Source organism: Homalodisca vitripennis, chromosome 1 (genome assembly GCF_021130785.1).
Source record: "Homalodisca vitripennis isolate AUS2020 chromosome 1, UT_GWSS_2.1, whole genome shotgun sequence".
NCBI classification, from domain to species: Eukaryota; Metazoa; Arthropoda; class Insecta; order Hemiptera; family Cicadellidae; genus Homalodisca; species Homalodisca vitripennis.
Genome location: NC_060207.1, coordinates 189,770,681 through 189,795,201, shown reverse-complemented (window position 1 = coordinate 189,795,201; position 24,521 = coordinate 189,770,681). Strand labels below are relative to the sequence as shown.

Genomic DNA, 24,521 nt, shown 5'->3' with positions numbered 1-24,521 from the left:
TGAATTGAAGAACATATTATTTAAATACTACTCGAAGAAGTACTTACACAAGATTTGTGTACTAATATTTTTTACTAAAAGTCTAAGAGCGGCCCTATTTTGCTTTAAGGGTGTATACTTGTTTGTAAGCCTACAAACAATGGAGCCATGGGTACTCAAGCCCCATTGTCTCTTATGGCGTTAAAATTAATTTTGTTCAATTCAAATTGCTTATAACCAATTTTCGCAAAAATATGAAAAATTACTATGATACAGTAGGTCAAAATGTAGTAAACTTGACTTAGTCTAACAACACGCAGTCTATGTGACGTATTGTGTTACCTTAAAACTGGAGTATTTAAATGTTTCTATTCAAAACATACGGACTCCATTTATCTAGTTTAGTGTCAGCCTCCTTTCCAGAAGAGTTAGACAAAGTTTCAGAAACACCGCATTTTTGTAGCATTTTGACGACATTAAAAAGGATGTAACACTATTTTGTTCACACCTAATCAAATCTTGGAAAACCTCAAACCATGTTTAGGTAAAAAAATAACTTAAATTTGATTGGAACGTTCAGGCATTTGTTCAGATTTTTCATTTAAAGTGACTTCGATAAAATGTATTTGAAGCTTGTAAATCCGCTCTCTACCATTTTATCGTAACTGTTACTCCGTGTAAATCCTGTCCATAAAATCGTCCTTCACAGCACCGTTTAACATTCTTCAATGGATTAAATTAAATGTCTTGTATAAGAGTCCAAACATTCAAATTGATTTTCAAAATAAATGGTTTATTATTCAAGTTTTAAAATCATTTACTATATTAACTATACTTAATTTGTTATCATTCTCATAACATTAAATTTCTTTCATTCAATTTCAATATGTAAAACAGTTCTATCAAGTGTTGAGGTTTGTTTGTTAACAAGACAAACACTGTAATGAACCAATTTGACTTGATTTATAAATATTTATATTGAAAAAGATACCCTTTGCAGTTAACTGGGTTTTGATTTTATTACTTACACACGAGTCACAGTTGTTTAATCTTCATCAAGAAATGTCAGGTGCATGTGAGGCATTTCTGATATACATATTATATGATTGGGCTTAAATTTGATATAAAATTTAAACCAGGGATAATTTAATTGTATACGTTCATTTAATCAGTGAAGGCTCCACGCGGGAGAGGTTATAATCATTTTATAGTGGAAATTGGTCCAACAAACTATCATTTCAGAAAAAATATTAGTGCTGTTTTGCTGTTCTACCCTTGTTTGAGTAGCTTATAATTTTGTTATAGTTCGCTAGATTATCTTAATAATTTTATTTTGTTGACAGGTCCATGAGCAGGATAAACCAATTTAACTTCCTCAATTTATATTTTTTAATGTTGGAATAACTTTCCAAACAAAGCCATTTTCAAACAGTGCATATCCCTTTTAAAACATACTCTCAATAATTTCTTAATCATAACCCTTAAACATTGTTATTGATTAGTATTATTGTTATTGTTGATAGTGTTATTGATTACCACACTATACTATAATTTTATTTAGTACATCTTAACTAGCTAACTATTCGTGAGCGTAGAACATACATTGCTGATAGAGCACAAAGTTCAATAAAAAGATGGCTGCAACTGAAAAGTATCCAATAACATGGTTGAATACATTGTAGAGAGTACACAGAGTGAGATATGAAGATGGCTGTACCTGAGATGTAGCCTGTAAGGTAGCCAATAACACGTGATGGAGGGCTGTGTGTGGAATACATTGTAGAGAGTACACAGAGTGAGATATGAATATGGCTGTACCTGAGGTGTAGCCTGTAAGGTAGCCAATAACACGTGATGGAGGGCTGTGTGTGGAATACATTGTAGAAGTGGAATACATTGTAGAAAGTACACAGAGTGAGATATGAAGATGGCTGTACCTGAGATGTAGCCTGTAAGGTAGCCAATAACACGTGATGGAGGGCTGTGTGTGGAATACATTGTAGAGAGTACACAGAGTGAGATATGAATATGGCTGTACCTGAGGTGTAGCCTGTAAGGTAGCCAATAACACGTGATGGAGGGCTGTTTGTGGAATACATTGTAGAGAGTACACAGAGTGAGATATGAAGATGGCTGTACCTGAGATGTAGCCTGTAAGGTAGCCAATAACATGTGATGGAGGGCTGTGTGTGGAATACATTGTAGAGAGTACACAGAGTGAGATATGAATATGGCTGTACCTAAGATGTAGCCTGTAAGGTAGCCAATAACATGTGATGGAGGGCTGTGTGTGGAATACATTGTAGAGAGTACACAGAGTGAGATATGAAGATGGGTAAACCTGAGGTGTAGCCTGTAAGGTAGCCAATAACACGTGATGGAGGGCTGTGTGTGGAATACATTGTAGAAAGTACACAAAGTAAGATATGAAGATGGCTGTATCTGAGTTGTAGCCTGTAAGGTAGCCAATAACACGTGATGGAGGGCTGTGTGTGGAATACATTGTAGAAAGTACACAGAGTGAGATATGAAGATAACTGTATCTGAGTTGTAGCCTGTAAGGTAGCCAATAACACGTGATGGAGGGCTGTTTGTGGAATACATTGTAGAGAGTACACAGAATGAGATATGAAGATGGCTGTACCTGAGATGTAGCCTGTAAGGTAGCCAATAACATGTGATGGAGGGCTGTGTGTGGAATACATTGTAGAGAGTACACAGAGTGAGATATGAATATGGCTGTACCTGAGATGTAGCCTGTAAGGTAGCCAATAACACGTGATGGAGGGCTGTGTGTGGAATACATTGTAGAGAGTACACAGAGTGAGATATGAAGATGGCTGTACCTGAGGTGTAGCCTGTAAGGTAGCCAATAACACGTGAGGGCTGTGTGTGGAATACATTGTAGGAGTACATACATAAGAGTACACAGAGTGAGATATGATGAGATGTACCTGTAAGGTGTAACACGTGATGGAGGGCTGAATACATTGTAGTACACAGAGTGAGATATTGGCTGTACCTAAGGTGTAGCCTGTAAGGTAGCCAATAACACGTGATGGAGGGCTGTGTGTGGAATACATTGTAGATTGTAGAAAGTACACAGAGTGAAGATATGAAGATGGCTGTATCCTGAGTTGTAGCCTGTAAGGTAGCCAATAACACGTGATGGAGGGCTGTGTGTGGAATACATTGTAGAGAGTACACAGAGTGAGATATGAAGATGGCTGTACCTGAGATGTAGCCTGTAAGGTAGCCAATAACATGTGATGGAGGGCTGTGTGTGGAATACATTGTAGAGAGTACACAGAGTGAGATATGAATATGGCTGTACCTGAGATGTAGCCTGTAAGGTAGCCAATAACACGTGATGGAGGGCTGTGTGTGGAATACATTGTAGAGAGTACACAGAGTGAGATATGAAGATGGCTGTACTGAGATGTAGCCTGTAAGGTAGCCAATAACACGTGATGGAGGGCTGTGTGTGGAATACATTGTAGATACATTGTAGAGAGTACACAGAGTGAGATATGAATATGGCTGTACCTGAGATGTAGCCTGTAAGGTAGCCAATAACACGTGATGGAGGGCTGTGTGTGGAATACATTGTAGAGAGTACACAGAGTGAGATATGAAGATGGCTGTACCTGAGATGTAGCCTGTAAGGTAGCCAATAACACGTGATGGAGGGCTGTGTGTGGAATACATTGTAGAGAGTACACAGAGTGAGATATGAATATGGCTGTACCTGAGTTGTAGCCTGTAAGGTAGCCAATAACACGTGATGGAGGGCTGTGCGTGGAATACATTGTAGAAAGTACACAGAGTGAGATATGAAGATGGCTGTACCTGAGATGTAGCCTGTAAGGTAGCCAATAACACGTGATGGAGGGCTGTGTGTGGAATACATTGTAGAGAGTACACAGAGTGAGATATGAATATGGCTGTACCTGAGGTGTAGCCTGTAAGGTAGCCAATAACACGTGATGGAGGGCTGTGTGTGGAATACATTGTAGAAGTGGAATACATTGTAGAAAGTACACAGAGTGAGATATGAAGATAGCTGTACCTGAGATGTAGCCTGTAAGGTAGCCAATAACATGTGATGGAGGGCTGTGTGTGGAATACATTGTAGAGAGTACACAGAGTGAGATATGAAGATGGCTGTACCTGAGATGTAGCCTGTAAGGTAGCCAATAACACGTGATGGAGGGCTGTGTGTGGAATACATTGTAGAGAGTACACAGAGTGAGATATGAAGATGGCTGTACCTGAGATGTAGCCTGTAAGGTAGCCAATAACACGTGATGGAGGGCTGTGTGTGGAATACATTGTAGAGAGTACACAGAGTGAGATATGAATATGGCTGTAGTGACGTGTAAAATAAGAGAGAGTAAATATGTGTGATGGTGAGAATGTAGTATGAGCTGTAGAGTAGCCTGTAAGGTAGCCAATAACACGTGATGGAGGGCTGTGTGTGGAATACATTGTAGAGAGTACACAGAGTGAGATATGAAGATGGCTGTATCCTGAATGTAGCCTGTAAGGTAGCCAATAACACGTGATGGAGGGCTGTGTGTGGAATACATTGTAGAGAGTACACAGAGTGAGATATGAATATGGCTGTACCTGAGGATGTAGCCTGTAAGGTAGCCAATAACACGTGATGGAGGGCTGTGTGTGGAATACATTGTAGAGAGTACACAGAGTGAGATATGAAGATGGCTGTACCTGAGATGTAGCCTGTAAGGTAGCCAATAACACGTGATGGAGGGCTGTTTGTGGAATACATTGTAGAGAGTACACAGAGTGAGATATGAAGATGGCTGTACCTGAGATGTAGCCTGTAAGGTAGCCAATAACACGTGATGGAGGGCTGTGTGTGGAATACATTGTAGAGAGTACACAGAGTGAGATATGAATATGGCTGTACCTGAGATGTAGCCTGTAAGGTAGCCAATAACACGTGATGGAGGGCTGTGTGTGGAATACATTGTAGAGAGTACACAGAGTGAGATATGAAGATGGCTGTACCTGAGATGTAGCCTGTAAGGTAGCCAATAACACGTGATGGAGGGCTGTGTGTGGAATACATTGTAGAGAGTACACAGAGTGAGATATGAATATGGCTGTACCTGAGGTGTAGCCTGTAAGGTAGCCAATAACACGTGATGGAGGGCTGTGTGTGGAATACATTGTAGAAGTGGAATACATTGTAGAAAGTACACAGAGTGAGATATGAAGATGGCTGTACCTGAGATGTAGCCTGTAAGGTAGCCAATAACACGTGATGGAGGGCTGTGTGTGGAATACATTGTAGAAAGTACACAGAGTGAGATATGAAGATGGCTGTACCTGAGATGTAACCTGTAAGGTAGCCAATAACACGTGATGGAGGGCTGTGCGTGGAATACATTGTAAAAAGTACACAGAGTGAGATATGAATATGGCTGTACCTGAGGTGTAGCCTGTAAGGTAGCCAATAACACGTGATGGAGGGCTGTGTGTGGAATACATTGTAGTGGAATGTTGTAGAAAGTACACAGAGTGAGATATGAAGATGGCTGTACCTGAGATGTAGCCTGTAAGGTAGCCAATAACACGTGATGGAGGGCTGTGTGTGGAATACATTGTAGAGAGTACACAGAGTGAGATATGAAGATGGCTGTACCTGAGATGTAGCCTGTAAGGTAGCCAATAACACGTGATGGAGGGCTGTGTGTGGAATACATTGTAGAGAGTACACAGAGTGAGATATGAATATGGCTGTACCTGAGTTGTAGCCTGTAAGGTAGCCAATAACACGTGATGGAGGGCTGTGTGTGGAATACATTGTAGAAAGTACACAGAGTGAGATATGAAGATGGCTGTACCTGAGATGTAGCCTGTAAGGTAGCCAATAACATGTGATGGAGGGCTGTGTGTGGAATACATTGTAGAGAGTACACAGAGTGAGATATGAATATGGCTGTACCTGAGGTGTAGCCTGTAAGGTAGCCAATAACACGTGATGGAGGGCTGTGTGTGGAATACATTGTAGAGAGTACACAGAGTGAGATATGAAGATGGCTGTACCTGAGATGTAGCCTGTAAGGTAGCCAATAACACGTGATGGAGGGCTGTGTGTGGAATACATTGTAGAGAGTACACAGAGTGAGATATGAAGATGGCTGTACCTGAGTTGTAGCCTGTAAGGTAGCCAATAACACGTGATGGAGGGCTGTGTGTGGAATACATTGTAGAGAGTACACAGAGTGAGATATGAAGATGGCTGTACCTGAGATGTAGCCTGTAAGGTAGCCAATAACACGTGATGGAGGGCTGTGTGTGGAATACATTGTAGAGAGTACACAGAGTGAGATATGAAGATGGCTGTATCTGAGATGTAGCCTGTAAGGTAGCCAATAACACGTGATGGAGGGCTGTGTGTGGAATACATTGTAGAAAGTACACAGAGTGAGATATGAAGATGGCTGTATCTGAGTTGTACCCTGTAGGTAGCCAATACACGTAACCTGATAACGTGTAAGGTAGCCAATTATCTGTGTATGGAATACATTGTAGAAAGTACACAGAGTGAGATATGAAGATGGCCTGTACCTGAGATGTAACCTGTAAGGTAGCCAATATCACGTGATGGAGGGCTGTGTGTGGATACATTGTAGAAAGTACACAGAGTGAGATATGAATATGGCTGTACCTGAGGTGTAGCCTGTAAGGTAGCCAATAACACGTGATGGAGGGCTGTGTGTGGAATACATTGTAGAAGTGGAATACATTGTAGAAAGTACACAGAGTGAGATATGAAGATGGCTGTATCTGAGTTGTAGCCTGTAAGGTAGCCAATAACACGTGATGGAGGGCTGTTTGTGGAATACATTGTAGAGGAGTACACAGAATGAGATATGAAGATGGCTGTACCTGAGATGTAGCCTGTAAGGTAGCCAATAACACGTGTTGGAATTCTGTGTGTGGAATACATTGTAGAAAGTACACAGAGTGAGATATGAAGATGGCTGTATCTGAGTTGTAGCCTGTAAGGTAGCCAATTACACGTGATGGAGGTCTGTGTATGGAATACATTGTAGAAAGTACACAGAGTGAGATATGAAGATGGCTGTACCTGAGATGTAACCTGTAAGGTAGCCAATATCACGTGATGGAGGGCTGTGTGTGGAATACATTGTAGAAGTACACAGAGTGAGATATGAATATGGCTGTACCTGAGGTGTAGCCTGTAAGGTAGCCAATAACACGTGATGGAGGGCTGTGTGTGGAATACATTGTAGAAGTGGAATACATTGTAGAAAGTACACAGAGTGAGATATGAAGATGGCTGTATCTGAGTTGTAGCCTGTAAGGTAGCCAATAACACGTGATGGAGGGCTGTTTGTGGAATACATTGTAGAGAGTACACAGAATGAGATATGAAGATGGCTGTATCTGAGATGTAGCCTGTAAGGTAGCCAATAACATGTGATGGAGGGGCTGTGTGTGTGGAATACATTGTAGAGAGAGTACACAGAATGAGATATGAAGATGGCTGTATCTGAGTTGTAGCCTGTAAGGTAGCCAATAACACGTGATGGAGGGCTGTTTGTGGAATACATTGCAGACAGTGCACAGAGTGAGATATGAAGATGCTGTACCTGATATGTAGCCGGTAAGGTAGCCAATAACACGTGATGGAGGGCTGTTAGTAGAATACATTGTAGAGAGTACACAGGGTGGGATATGAAGATAGGTGTACCTGAGATGTAGCCTGTAAGGTAGCCAATAACACGTGATGGAGGGCTGTGTGTGGAATACATTGTAGAGAGCACACAGAATGAGATTTGAAGATGGCTGTACCTGAGATGTAGCCTGTAAGGTAGCCAATAACATGTGGACGGAGGGCTGTGTGTTGAATACATTGTAGAGAGAGTGCACAGAATGAGATTTGAAGATGGCTGTACCTGAGATGTAGCCTGTAAGGTAGCCAATAACACGTAATGGAGGGCTGTGTGTGGAATACATTGTAGAGAGCACACAGAATGAGATTTGAAGATGGGCTGTACCTGAGATGTAGCCTGTAGGGTAGCCAATAACATGTGATGGAGGGCTGTTAGTAGAATACATTGTAGAGAGTACACAGGGTGGGATATGAAGATAGGTGTACCTGAGGTGTAGCCTGTAAGGTAGCCAATAACACGTGATGGAGGGCTGTGTGTGGAATACATTGTAGAGAGCACACAGAGTGAGATATGAAGATGGCTGTACCTGAGATGTAGCCTGTAAGGTAGCCAATAACACGTGATGGAGGGCTGTGTGTAGAATACATTGTAGAGAGTGCACAGAGTGAGATATGAAGATGGCTGTACCTGAGATGTAGCCTGTAAGGTAGCCAATAACACGTGATGGAGGGCTGTGAGTGGAATACAATGGCTATTGTTCTCTACCGACCACACAACCATACGGTACTGTACAATCATTCCGTCCAATGCCTAATCTCTCAATACATCAGCAGGAGTTAACACGTTGTTAAGGTCTTCCATTATCTTAAACAGGTAGTCGTAAAAAGATTGGTTCGTCAACCCTGAAGAAAATAAATTGGAATTGCGAAATTCTTCCTGTAAATGTATAATTGGCTTTTTTATTGTTTTAATAATGAGTAAAAATATTTTTCCAGCAATTTTTTAAACACGAAGCTTGTTTTTTCTCTTGATTCCTATTTTATTTTCTTAAATAAATATAATATCCTTAATTCATGTTGCGTGCTATAAATGTACTACCTTATTTTCAGTCGGTTTTCTTTTGCTTTATGACTGGAAATGACTATTAAAAATGTATAAAATTTCTCTTGTGACACAAAAACATTTAACAATATTTATTCTACTTGTTCTATATTCAGGATCACGATACTAAATGTATGTGATTACGAAACTTTATAAACTAGCCAAATCGAAAAACTAAGGTACAAACTCAAATCTGCATTCAATATTCAGTACACTAATATCAGGTATTAGAGTAATTAATTGTATTACATTAATTTTATCAACTATATAGACAAAAGACATTCCACTTTATTTACTTATTTACATTACAATTTTCGACTGAGTCAAAGATTTTATGTTCCATTGCATTACGTTATTATTCCAAAATTACTGCAAGTGTTCCAACTTAAAGAAATGAATATTGATACTTAAATATTGTAACTATAGCTCCCATATATCATGCAACAGATTTAACGACTACCAACAGCTTAAGGGCTTAATAATACCGGACATGTTGAATAACGAATTTGATCAACCTCTCACTCCTTATAATTTAAATCTTAATTGATAAAGTTCTAAATGGTGGATTTTATGTTGAATTTCAAGTCTAGTTAGTGATTTGCTGAACTGCTTTCCGAGAAGTTTGGGTAATTATTTCATGACATTCCATCTTATGTCAACTACCCAAGTTAATTTGCATTCCTCAGTGAATATTAATGCAAATGTTTTCAAGCTAAATGTTTCCTTTAGGATCTAACTATAAAATGTTTTAATATTTGAATAGGTTTTAAATAGGTTGCTTTGTATATCATGTATTAAAATGTTAATCAATATATTTAGAGATTATACCTATACAATTGGCGTGCATGTTTAGGCTACCTGAACTGACTTATGTTTATGCCATACCACAAAAATCAATTAAACTTTTGCTCACTGATTTTAGAGCCAGATCTCACCGACATGACATTTAAAACTAAATAGCACCCGTTTTTTGAGAGCAAAAGAATTGCGTAACGAATTCCGTAAATTTCTACATAGAAATTTAGATTATTTCGTGGGGGATGATTCATAAACTGCTTTACCTTCCAAGGTTCTATCCTCTGATGTTAATTAAACCTTACAATTAAAGTTACTGAAATCTTAAAACTTGTCTAGCACTTTGTAAATAAGCAAAACTTACATTACCTCAAGGATATCCAATGATAAATTATTTTTCTCTCCGATTCCAGGAGTCAGTATCGTTGGCATTCAAGTTTCAACAACGTTTATTAAAATCGTTATAACTATTTACAGTAACATCACGCATGCTCGCAATCAAAAGTTTCCTCTCCAACTTCAGGAATTGACCCAACTAAGGTTTCCAGCGTCATTAATAACTAAAATAAATAATTTAGAAATGCATTCGTATATCCCACCAGAAATAAAAATAGTTTAACACTACCCCACCATAGTAATAATATGTTCCGCAAATCAATAGAATATTTAGGACCTACAATTTATAATAGATTGCCAGATTATATAAAAGCCAGCACTTCACTTGCATCTTTCAAAAAGAAGCTAAAAGATTTTCTTGTAAAAAAACTGTTTTTACTCACTCTCTGAATTTTTGTGCCCCACTAAACCTTACAAGTAAAAATATCAGTAGTACTGTTTTTCAATATATTTCTTAATTTGTAGTTTTACCAGATATAACAATAACTGTGACAAGAATATTTTTAGTATTTAGTTAATTATACATAATTACCATTCTCGATACATGTTAATGTCAATGAGAAATAAATTATTTTCATTTTGATTCGTGTTTTCTTAATAAGAAACAGGTGCAGTTTTCTTCTTCAGGGCTTGACACACTGGCCTGAAATGTTACTGCTCTCATTTATATGTAAGAATTTGAGGGGGATCGAGCTCTTATTTTTATTTTAAAAATTCTTCCTTGAACCAAAAGGAACTCATGTACCAAATTTCAAGTCTCTGAGATCTTTCTAACAATAGTTACCGCAAGGACTGCTAGACAGACAATGACATGACTTAAAGAAGGACCTGTCAATTCCTTAAGCAGTTTTTGGGATAATTTTTACTTTTTAAAACTATTAAGTTTAAAGGGATTGAATGTTATTAACTAACTACGCGCGCACACATACAAATACACAAATCCAAACACATTTTTTCGTTTTAATCAAAAATTAAAATTTTCACAACTTCCAAAAAAGGTATTGAAATAGTTTAGAAACACAATATTTTAGGACATATGCATGTATACCAATATTAACAGTAGGGACATCTCATGCAAAACTGGACAGGTAACAAATTAACCAAAACTGGCTAAACCAATCCCGTCTCTCTGTGCTTCTTTGTCCCCATCACAGGAAAGTACGTTACTGCATGTCTGACACATGTTTATTCTGCCATTATTGAGCCAAGGCGATAACATTTTTATGTATTTATGGCAACAATCTGACAAGATATAAACTGTCCCGAAGCTATTAAACTAAATACAACCTTAATGTGTGAAATATTGAATACATTTAATTAAACAAACACAACGTCAGTGACTAATTTATTTCTAGATCTTAAAATTTTCAAATATTTGTATATTACTCGTTACATAATTATTTAGATTAAAATACATTGTTCATCTTGTGAAGCACACTTTGCCTGAATACCTTTTATACCTCCTGTATTTGAATAAACAGCGACATTGTTTCTATGAAAAATTAATTTCCTTTAGCGTTATTAAAAGGTGGACATTTAAAGAATTTAATGAAGGTTTTATTTCTTTTCAAAGAAATTAAATTCTATAGAACCCGGAAAGACCTCTAGTTTTATATTTGTGCATCACAAAATATTTTATAATTAATGCAGCAATTTATACAACATTCTCCAGGTTATGGTATTCGAGGATTTTTTCCAGGTAATATTACCCGGAAAAAATTACTTTATTCTGTTAATTGCAGGCTAGGATTACGCCACACCACGTGTCGCGTAAAACGTTTCGTTCGTTAAGATTAAATCCAAAATTTCCAGTCTACGGCTAATTTTATTACTGGCAGATGTTATGACAAACAATTATACGGAAATAAAATTTGTACATCCCCCGGCAAACAATAGAAATTAATTTAACCTCAGAAGGTGGACATTTAATAAAAAATATTAATTTTAGTTACAGGCCAACGACGCTCAGCAAAATTCAATGGTTTGGATAGAATTGAAACTTGTCTATGTAAAAGGAATGAAGTCTCGTACAAGATTTCAAATCCACAGGCGAAATCTTTCTCGAGATATCTTATCACGTGGCAAATTCGCATTTTTTTCATCCAATTGGGTTTTATAACAGTGTTAAATTATAAGTCACCTTAAAATGATGTATGTGTTGCGATAGTTAAGCTGCGTGAGCTAATATATCACATTTTAAAGTCTCGTATGAGTCAACCGGGTTTCATTACAAATTTATTTATTCTGATGTTTTATCGTTGGCATATAAGATCTCATAGTTACATACGAGACTATATCTCGTATAAGATAAGACAGGCAACAAAACTTCGCTAACACTCAGCCAACAACTTAATAAAATAACTAAGTAGGCCATTAAAATTCAAGTTAATTATCTGTTACCGGCGGATTTATAACTCGTATTTTATCCTTCAACGCTACTTTAGTTTCACCTGAGTTGGTTTTATAAGAAAGTATTGGAATGTATTGGAAGTAGTATTGGAATGATAATAGTGATCACGATTTCATTCTAGCGAAAACGTGTTGTACAAGTTTTAAACTTATCCACCATTGTAAGGTTTGGCTCATTTTAGAACAGCAAGCATTATTTTTAATGTGAAATATGTAAATTTGAAATACGTTACATCCCCAAATATACTTGTATTACTTTTTTACTTGTTCACAATCATTCAATTTTAAACAGCAAAACAAACAAATAAGTTTACAGAACCTATTTTGAACTAAAACCCTTCTCTACTTCTACAATATTTTTGGTTTCTTTTAAATAGAACTTTTAGTTATATTTTTGAAAACCAGCTTTTGCAGTTTTGCAAGATAAAAAGTATCCAATTGATTCTTAATTCAAATTTTTTACCAGAATGATTTAAGGGATGTCCCGTCCCATCAATGAATTAACACACAATAATAATTTGAAGGAGGCCATGCAATAAAAAGGTCAATAATAACTTGTAAGACATTATCATAGGATTTGACCACAAGTAACCCTCTCTCAGAGTTCAAGAATTAATAAAATACTAGTAATTCTACTCTGACAACCAAATTTTAGTAAAATATCCATCGATAACTAATTTTTCAGTTAATCCATCCCTTTGTACATTAGTAGTAAAACATGATGACTTTTTTGTGTACATCTCATTTTTCTGATTTTTACAAATTTTTTTCCGGTCGACTGTTTTCTATTTCTTATTAAATCAAAATGCGTTAAATCTATTAATATTGACTTAAACTGTTAACTCCAAAAAGGCACATATAACCAAGTTGACGCAACCTACAATAAGTAGTTAAAAAATATATACAAAACTTACCAATATTGTACATCGAGTTATTTCCGAAAGTAAATATTGTATATTTCATTATACCATTCAGAGAGGTTGTTTGTAATTAAATGAACAGTATGGGAGATACCAGCGATTGTGTTCACAGAGCGCAGGGGTTGACCAACTGCGAGGTTGTACTAACTCAATTGACTCGTGAACTGTCAATTGACTGTTCAGTTCTCACTGAACTTTTGACCTGTGAAATCTGGACCGGTAAATGTCAAATAATCACTGTGATCTAAGTTACTGTCACTTTATTGCAAGTAGTTATCAATTTACTTGTATCAGCACTACATTACACAGTTTGAGTTTTGCAATTAAGAATAAATTCAATTTAACGTATATGAAACCTTGGCACTGATTTGCAAGGTTCATTAAATATTATATAGGCACTTAAATATCTAATCTTACACATGAATTTAAAAATCTCGCAACAGGGAGCCAATTTTTACTGCATCAGTTTGCAAAGAAACAAATCGTCAGTTGCGCTTGTTTCTGTGAGGTCGAAATGGAAGAGCACCTAAAGGGTTTTAAAATATGAAATGATCATTTTTTTCTCATATCATATTTTCCTTAGCTTGACACACTTAAAACCGACTGTCAGACATATATATATATATATATATATATATATATATGATAGTTATATCACAGTCAGACAACTAGATAAAGAGACAGAGAGTCCTTCCTTTGCCAGTCACTTTAAGGAAATGCATATGGTTAGCAGACCATAATTTAACATGTATGAACATGTCCAACGACTGGTTTTAAGAGTGTCAAGCTAGTAAAAATACTATCGTGTAAGATTAAAATTTGGTATGTTTAACCCTTTTGGTACCTTCCATTGTAACCTCCATCAAAACTAGGGAGGCTAACGAATGATCTCACGAAATAGGAGGTTATGTGTATTTTGGGTGCTGAATTCGAATTGACTGCTTGTCTCCTCAGAAAAAGACGAGAACATTATGAAAACTAACTAGGGAAACATTTAGCATTTATATTGTATATATCAATATTGTAAAACATGGCATTTTTAATGTGTTATTATTTAAACAAATATTTATAAAAAAAGTTATGTAAATAAAAGACGGCAAAATAATGTATAAACTTTTATGCGCTACTAAAGCGCGTTGGAAAAAGGCGATCTGTTTGTCCTCTGGTGAAAACAAGAAAACTTCATTCTTAATACTCAAGGTGCATTTTTATTAAAATAGGTATCTCCGTGTTACATTTTAACATTGACATTGTTTACATTTATATGTTAAACAATAACAGCTATCTATACATATTCTGCAATATCTATATTTTTATCATTTTAAAAATGTGTCTTATATTTGAAACACTGTACTTTGATTATGTTTACGTCAATATCGACATCTGATGACGTATATTTAACGCTCACTAATTTATCTCTTAAAGCTTATAAGTTTTAGGACTAGAGGTAACGAATATTTTTAGGTTTTTCGATTCCCAAAAAATTGTGTTTGAGGTTTGAAACTTGAAATATACCACTCGCAGATAACACCATAAAGTTCTAATGATTAGGTATAACCTTGATTTATTAATTTTTTGTTTTTGTTAAAAATTAGTGTTACCTACTGTCTAAAATTAAATTGAAAATAATAATGTCTAGTACTTAGCGATCTTCACATCAGCGGCTGACAAACACAACAAAATATACCTACGCCACCAGGAAGTGTGTTATGCGATACAGGAGTTAATGTCATTAATTAGTTGATTTCTCCAGGGAGCTTATTGATTAACTTGACCCCAATCTATGGCAACTGCCATAAACTGTGCTGTTCGATGTGGAAGTTATCCCTGCTTCTAGTTTCACAACAGTGCACAAACCCTGGATCAACTCAAACTAGGCGCATTCAGCCATTCGTAAAACTCCATGATGGAAAACTCTCGTATGACCCTTATAACATTACTTGGAAATGTAATTCTCATCTATAGCGAATGCCGAGTACGATGTTAACTCAAAGAGCCATGAAAGCTCGCAAGCTCTGCTGGCGAATACTCCTCCATTAGTGAAATGAACTTTGTCCATTGATAACTTTTAATGAGTTTGTATTATTTCAATCGTCTTCAATGAGCATATTTTGTAATGACGAGGCATCAAATTTAACTGATAAAAACATGGTTAGTAGAAATGTTTAACTCACAGTTCCTTTTTTATGTACAAGGTACGCCACACCACGTGTTGTGTAACAGGCTTCGCTGGGGTTACACGGAAAATTTCAAATATATAACTCTTTTCATTCTCGAAATATACTGAGGCCAGATAAACAGACATGCAGAATAGAAATGTACAAAAAATACGCTTAGCAAAATTCCATGTTCGGACATCATAGAACAACTTCTTGTCAATGTAGAAATTAGATTCCATTCAAAATCTATGGATAAAATCTTTCTTGCGATATCTTTCCAAATGATACACTCGCATTTTTGTTCATTAATAACAGTTATGATGAGCTACCGAGGGAACTAAAGGAAAGACTGCTCTGAAATCAAATCTTGTCACCTTGACTTAACATTTACTTTCTACTCTATTATTTTTCGTTTTACTCTCTGAGTCGCTACAAAATGATACTGATATGTTTGGATAGTTAGGCTACACGTGTTAATATGTCACATTTTAAAATCTCATATAGGTGTGTTGAGTTTGTTTACAAATTTATTTATTCTGCTATTTATTCTTGTTGCCTTCATGGTTACCCATAAAACAAATAGTCGTAAAAACATTCGCTAACGCTCAGCCAAAACCCATGGTGTGACATGCATCATTATCGAACTCAGTGTTTCTCATATTTAAATGAAGCTTCGTGCAAAGTCTGCAGGTCCGTTCTTTTCGAAATTTCGAGCGATAGGCAGACAGCCAGACAGAAGTAAACCTTTTTTAATCCCACGAATGATTGGCTTCGCTAAAACTCTATTCATATGTATGACCAATTTACACACATATATTCGGCAAAATTTTAAAACATGTTTCAAATTCATATTAATTGTATGCCTTCAATGAATGAATTGATATGAAAACTAAATTAAATTAGCGACCTTTTATAGATTTATAAGAAATAAAAGGTGTGTTAAAAATAGTGTGTTAATCGATCATGTAATAATATTTCATTAAAATAGTATTAAGGCTCAAACTGACCCAAACTCAGACCTCGTAAAAATTCTCTTTCAGTGACTGAATACTACTTTTAGTAGCTCAGACTAATTTCGTGTTGTTAATTTTTTTAATAAAAACAACCTAATCACATACAAGATTATAAAGAGAATACAATAATGCATTGACTAATGCATGACCAAACTATTAACGATTAAAATGTGGGACATTTTGAGGGATATAAACAAAAAGCCATTATCCTTAAATTGATAACATGACTGTCACAAACACACCTCATCGTGAAATGTAGCCCTCTCTTGTGTCTCTGTTGTATTTGTGTTGGTTCGCTTTTACCTGAATTAAAGTGATTTTGCCGGTGCTTTTTTTTAATTAGTGGTGAGTTTTGACATACTAATACGACGATATATAGCCTTGAGATGGCGTGTTCATACTCATGATTTTTATTTTCTAATCTTTTGTATATTTGCCCTTTAAGAAGAAGAAGTTTTTAGATCAATCTATGGGGAAGCCCTAACTTTCATATACTGTTAAAATGTTTCATTTCACAATGTTCTTTTGAACTTAACTTCACATTTAATCTTTGTTGCACAAATTAAAATATATTTATGTTATATTTTTATTTTATCATTTGTTTCTAATAACATAAATTTGTGTGTTTCTGAATAAAACCACTTCAATGCATAGTGGTTACATTATGAAATCAATTCTACATATAGTTCCGTATAAATATGCACGTGATTAGAGAATGAGAATCCTCTTCACCTAGATTACACTATATTATATTGTAGTTAAAAAGTAAAAAAAAAAGTAAAGAATGTCTTATTTTACCAGGCGAAGTTAGGGCTAAGAAGCCCTCTCTAACAATTAACCTGGGGACCAACGGCTTAAAGGTGACTTCCGAACCACCACCAATGGCTGGGCAGGCGGGCCGCTTGCAAGGATAGGATCGCTCAGCGGTCACCCATCCAAGCAGCGGCCATGCTCGACGTTGCTTGATCTGGTTATCTTGCGATAACCGCCGTACCCGCTACACTGCGCCATTGGCAGTTTGGGTGTCTCTGATGTTGAAACTATGTAAGGAGTTCATTTTGAGCTTTTTCGTCATCAAACTTTTTTGACGAACATGACTCCGGTAGTCAAGACTGTAACAGCGTCATATTTCAGACGCTGCACTAAGAGGAAGGTGAACTGGATTTAGACCAACATTCACTTATACAGTAGTTACCATGAGAAACCACTTCATAATAGTTACATAGTAAAACACACTTCAAACTATTTATTTGCATGGAGGTTACGTTCTGAAACCACTACTAACATTCCTCCCTGCGTGATGGTTATCATGAGTAACCACTTCATGTAGTATCCCCATGCATAGTAGCTACACAGTAAAACACTTTGTCTATTTAGTTACATGGAGGATATATTCTTAAGGCAGGCTGTTTAACCTGTTATTTTGAAGACCAATAGGGAACAGCGTTAGCCACATTTAAAAAATGGATTGAAGGCTCAAACACAACGTATATAAAAAATATAATTACTATAATCGTGGTTTAGCCACGTAACCATCGTGCTTAAATGTATTCAGCGTATCGAAAGGTAAATTACGTAAACGATAAATTACATAAAAGGTAAATCTGAAGGTAAATTACACAAAATCAAAACATTCTTCTCTATGAACAAACATTGTCTAAGAAACGCACGTTCAAATTTAGAAGAAGCGTTTTCCTGGGAAACTATTTCCAATAAATTGTCAATTGCATTAGGCACGTTTAAACGCAAATGATGACGCCGGAAATCTTACCCATGACAAACGCCAAAGTAATTTCACTCACACTCTTGTCGGTCTTGTCCTCAATTGAGGCTACTTACATCAATTGATCTCTCAACTAATTATTCAATGAAACCTCGAGTAGGCTACTGGCGGTTGGCCTTCTGACTTTTCGTCACGAGTAGGCGCCATTCATAAATCTGTCACATTACTACCTGAACGACTATAATATAGCAACGGGTTATTGTCAACGACATGCCATTCTGTTTCATCTTAACACTCATTTTACTTCGAAGTTTTACTTAAGTGTTTGAGGTGATTGGGGTTTACACATGAGACAAACTTGTATTAAAAAATGATAACTTTCACTGATTCTAACTTTACAGTAGAACACTTAGTGTAATGTGTAGTTATTAGTGGATCTCGTAAAAATCAAAATCTTCAGTAAAGAAATGCCTCAATTTATAGTAGTATAAATATTATACCATGTGCAAAAAGTGGCTAAGAAGCTCTAACTTCATGTTAACACAATAACCAAAAGAAAGATTCAAAGACCTGAAACCTGGAAAATGATGATAGGACAATAGTGAATTCAGTAAATTCATCTATAAATCCTAGTAACGTATCATTTGACATTAAAACATTATACGAGTATGTGATCGGGAAGACAGCACAATCCCCATCTTACTTTATGTAGCCTAATTTAAAATGGGATGGTATTGCCTATTTAGAAATAAAGTCTATTAAGCCAGTTCATTCTTAAGTCTATGTCATAGACTGACAGACAGACAGACATAAAATTTCAGCAGCCTCTCGAGTGAAAATTTAATTAATGTGGGTTTTTATCATAAACACCATTGAGAAAATTTACTTGAAAAACTTTTTCACCATCAGCTGAGTGTTCTAGGCACTATTTATAAGCACTACTTTTTAAGTTGGCGATTCAATCTGGCTTTTAATTGCGTTATACAGACATATAAACACTCATGTGGGGTGAATATTCAGTCCACCCATTAGGCTAAAAGTAAACATTTATGCAAGGTAAATCCAAGCTTACATTAGGGGTTTACATAATCCTTTGAATTGCCCAATTTCAGTTTCCCAAAGCCCTCCAATAGAGGGATGAGCCTATTACATAGATAACAGTCAACTCTGAATCGAGTTTCACTCCATTTCAGAAACCTCTGTCTGTACAAACTCTTCTATGAACGGCTCTGCTTATCGTGTTGCAAAAATCTTATCTAGTATTTTTCTACACGTGGTCCAGCAATACAAAGAGTTTACTCATTCAAAAGATGTAAACAAACTTGTTAATTAAATATTTGCTACGTACCAACAGCCCATCGTGTGGAAATAATAAATTGAATGGCTTTGGTTCGTTGCTAACATTTATATATCCACAAATAGATATTATTATCATTAGTATTTAAGAAACACCAGTTTCTCTTTTTAAACTTGTGATGATGGTGGTGGATTAATACAAATATGAGAGAGTAAATACACAAACACCTGACGTATACTTTTTACGATAATAAGAAAAGCTGTAGCCCAGAACGGTTTATTAAATTTCTTTCGATCGTGCTTATTATTTTTTTTCCTGCATATTAAATAAAAGTTGAACTTGAGTAACTTTACTGACAATTACAAATAAGCAAACGACGCAACGTAGACTAACAAATGAATAAAAACACAATCGACTGATGCCTAAACATGTGTTATTTACCTGTTTCAGTAAATTACCCACACATTAGTTGAAGATATGTTGTAAGATTAGTTGGTTTGAAAAAGAGCTTGAATTTGCTATCTTAAGTTACGATGTTAACTTCCTAGAAAACGTAAAACGTAAACCATACAGTGGTTCAGTCACTAGGTTTTATATATATATATATATATATATATATATATATATATATAGAGAGAGAGAGAGAGAGAGAGAGAGAGAGAGAGAGAGAGCACATTAATCTCTCAAATAAGGAGTTTTGCACCTGGAATAATTTTTATATTACGAAAATTTGATGATCAACCTAATGTCAACCTCTAATATGATCTAACTTTGCAAAATTTATCTCTAAATACAGTAGTAAATTGTGCCTGAATCTGAAGACTAGCATGTTAAACCCGAGATGAGATGAGATCGACATAGCCTATGCGCACATTATAATTTTTATATTTTTTAGTACTTTTTGGGAAAGTATCTTTGGCTGAATGAAAAGTTCAGCCTGTTATTATAGTGTTTGGCCAGTATATATGATAAAATTGACCAAGAATAGTGTCCAGATACCAAATCTATTTTTTACCAGTGTTAACTAATAAACAACTGGATTTAATCGTATCTCGGAACGATAGTTCGCGAATCGAACTTCTTGTCAGCGTTGTAAACATGTTCCCAACTATTGAGATTAGAACTTAGAGGAGATTAGAGCAAACTCGATTGTTTATCTTATCTTCATATCGGTATTTAATGGATGATTCATAAACATCCGACTGCAAACTACTCGAATTATTCTTTTGAAACAGACATTTCTGTGTAACTCTGTAAACGATTATTGCATCCAATCTGCTGCACTTTTGGGGGGTATTACTATTCATATATTCCGATTTAAAATGTATTAAACTACACTGTTAAGTTGTTTTCTTTTTTCAGTTATTGATAATAATATCTGCTACAAGACTTTATTTGTTTTGTAAAAGAGTTTAGAGATAATTAGAATCAGATAAACATATAATAAAAGGGCCCGAGTTAAAATCAATTAAATTGGTATAATTATTATTTTTATTACATCCCATTACAGTCAGAGCATCAACATTTTTAATTCTAAAAACGTTATTATACAATAGAATATTCAGGGTTCTTAATTTAGTCAGAGTAGGCTATTTGTTAAAATGGCTACTAATTAATGAGCGTATATTATTTGTTGTCTAATCATTAACAAGAGTACCACATGAATATCGGATTTTAGTTAATTAAAGCTATATTCATACAGTGTTGTTTGGAACAAAATAGTGAACTGTACATAAACAAACACGTTTTGTTGTTTCTAAACATTGCTCTCCTCTTTCTCTCTATTCGATTTTTACATAACCAATTTAGAAGGTACTGTATTACGTTAGTTTATATAATCTGCTTCAGTTAAAATTTAGACAGTAAATGTGGATTTTTTTAACAGTAAAACTAAAGCTGGAATTCCTTCTAAGTAAAATTTCAAACACCAATAGTTGATAATAGATGAGAGTTTGACTTATCAGTACTGTATAAGTCAGAATTATACTTACGTCTGAAGGACGTAATGACTGTTATCCTAAATTCCAAAGTTCTCCCGACCCGACGCTAGAAGCGGGAATCACGTCGCACTTGACACCTCACCAACACCACACCAACAGGCACCAACAGTTGGATAACCTAAACACCGTAGACCACAGACCACTTAGTACTATTGACTCTGGGTAGACGCGCTGATAGATAGGCTGGTGTTTGTAAACAATCACATACAGACACACGGACAGACGCGCGGCAGACGCCGACAGCACACGGAGAGCACTGGCGAGCGCAGAGAACGAGAGGAGAGCGATTAGAGCGGTAGAGGGGGGGCTAGGTCAGCAGCGGGCTCCGAGCAGCATCCACTATCCAGTCACTGAGTGCGACTACGACTGGGTCACATACAGATATAGACACTGCTGGAACAGCTGATTATCATCTGTTACGTCACAGCTGGGCTGGAACATTAATCACGCAACAGCAGCTGTTTTCGTTTTTCAATCAAGCTCTGCAGCGCATCAAGTGTTTTTTTTTTTTCACTTGTCAAAACTAATGGGCATCTCAAGAGTGCATCTTCGGCTGCGTTGAGATTTCTGTCCGCTGTCTTCACACCAGCTCAACATCTCTATGTTACAGTGATCTCTTAGTTTTAAGGATATCTCGTAGTTGTACAGTAGTACGCTATCATTTACCTTCTAGTCTCTTCGTATAAATGCAATGTTTTTATACATCAAATTCAATAAATTAATAACTGAACAGTCATACTTGAACTGGCAATGAATGGTACCAGTTTACCACATACAAACCTCTGGCTCAGGTTTAAACACTAACTTGCATTTACTTCCTTTATTAAAAATCCATTTCATACTTTATTGATTGACGCATTACTCTGTCCTGTAAGAGCCATGGGGACAGGTTCACCCAGTCCGTCGTGTGTGTGCACCACATTCTGCCTGCAGTCCTCGAGACATTCCTTATCCGTAAATATGCCAAGGGTCATTGACCTGACCAGTTCCAAAAGACTAGCGCCAACTCAATTAACTTAATCTATGACAGCATCATTAATCCTGAGGTAGGGTTAAGGTCTTTCCATCATCAGATACCACGTTCCGCAGTGAGGTGAGGGTTGGTCATTGAATCCCAGTTGCTGATGGAATTTGAATCTATATGGAAGCAAGTAAAGTTTATGTACATGTTCTCATTCCACTCGTGTCTTTTGGAAGCCTTCACGAGTTTCTGTCTGGTCCGTCGAAGCACCTGTCTGCCCCCAAAAGGAGGAACCTGAAATTGTCGTTTCTAACTGGTCAATTACTAACAGTATAATGTTATACCTTGTCAGTCTTGCCACCCTGAGGACCCCCATTTTCGAGATTTTTCATCGTGTCCTAATAATTTTAAATTGAATGGTCACCCAAATTTGTAAGCAATCCAACCATCGCCAGTAGATGGTCTTGGACAGAAAGAAACCCTTGCTTTAGATATCATGGAACAAGAGGAGGCAGGATAAGAACCAGAATTGAATGACAAGCACTCAGTAATTAATTAGCAATTGCTCTTTTAAATATTTTTAATACGGTCTGTCCCACGATGATTACCAAATGTTTAGTATTTCTTGTATTATTTTCCTGATGAACAAGTTGGTCACTGTTGTTTATAACGGTGTTTTTACAAATGGACTGATAACGGAAGTCTTTATCTGTTTATCCTTTGATTACGAATAACAGTCCTCGACTGTTGGTACAGCCGCTTCCACAGTTAAAGTATATTTGTTATAGTGCTACTTGACATCCATCAAACTTTATGGATCTTTTAATACTGTTTAAATCCATCTGGTAGATTGTGCATGGAATTTGGCATTAGAAATATGATTTCAGCAGGTATCAATAACAAAGATCAGAATCTCTGTGGTTCGACCTTTTCGTAGAACTCTGTGACACCCTCGGATTGGTAACTAATGGACTTATAATCAATGGCACTTTTTCAGAAACTGTAATCCTAACACGTAACCTCTCTCATACATAACACCTATCCATATTTGGCTTATCATTCGTACAAGCTGAAGGTGAGCTATAAGTTATTTGTCACTAGAACCCTAGCCTTTGTTTTACTAGCAAAGGGGTAAGCAGATGTGGAGCTAAAATATATAATTATGCTTCAAGAAGCGATTTTAGAAATGGAATAGTCCAATAATAATCATTGCGTCTGCTGTTAGATAAGGAAAAGTTGATTTTGTTGAAAAATGGAGCACCCAGATACTTTCCGAATGAAAAGTTAAAACTTTTATAAATGGAACTTTGATATACTAAAATTTTATTTTTATTTATTAATATCGAGATTTGTTATATGGAACAATTAAAGGTACGAATCCAATCACAATCCAAAAATATTTACGACATTGTGTATAAATCAGTGTTCAATAGATGCAAGGTTTTAGCTTAGAACATGCTTTACGTTTGAAATACAGATCTGGCATCCATATTTGTGCCGGTAGACATTTTGTTTGCTAAAACTACAGTTCAGTGACACATAAATAGCGCTAAACACTGGATATTCTGTTTAAAGTAATATTTTTAACTTGTGCATACTTGTGGTTGATTTCAGAGTTTACTCAATATCATATTTTAATACTTTTCTCTGATACTTTTATAAGTATTATTTCTTTTGTTTCCGCAAGATAGCGCGCGAGCACAAAGGTCCAAGAGGCAACAGATTTGAGCAGTGGACGCAACATCATAAGACTGATCAAAACAACAGGATAGAAACTACTCTTCACAAAGTGTGTGTTTATTGAACCGTGCATACATTTCTAAGATTTATATTTATATACTTTCATTTGTTCAATAGACAATTAGTGCACCAAGTAATTGATTTTACAGCTGACTTGTATACCACACTGTATATTCAAATAAGATGGCATCTCAACTTGATAATATTCATTTCTATAATTATTTACAAAATGTAAGTATTTTTTAAATTTTGTCTGATCTTTTTATTGGATGTTAACCGTTTACGGTACATAATCACAGCCTATACAATCACAGTAAATTTGTTCAAAGGTGATGAGAGATTTTATTTGGAAACT

The 24,521-nt window shown here is 36.0% G+C and overlaps 1 protein-coding gene across 1 annotated transcript in view; it reads right to left on the bottom strand.

Moving 5' to 3' along the window:
• Positions 1 to 21,809, bottom strand: part of LOC124352944 — a 62,453-nt gene extending 40,644 nt beyond the window's left edge. The window contains exon 1 of the mRNA XM_046802685.1: positions 21,457 to 21,809. The gene's annotated coding sequence lies outside the window, so the exon portion shown is untranslated. The remainder of the gene's footprint in view (positions 1 to 21,456) is intronic.
• Between the last annotated feature and the right edge of the window lie 2,712 nt (positions 21,810 to 24,521).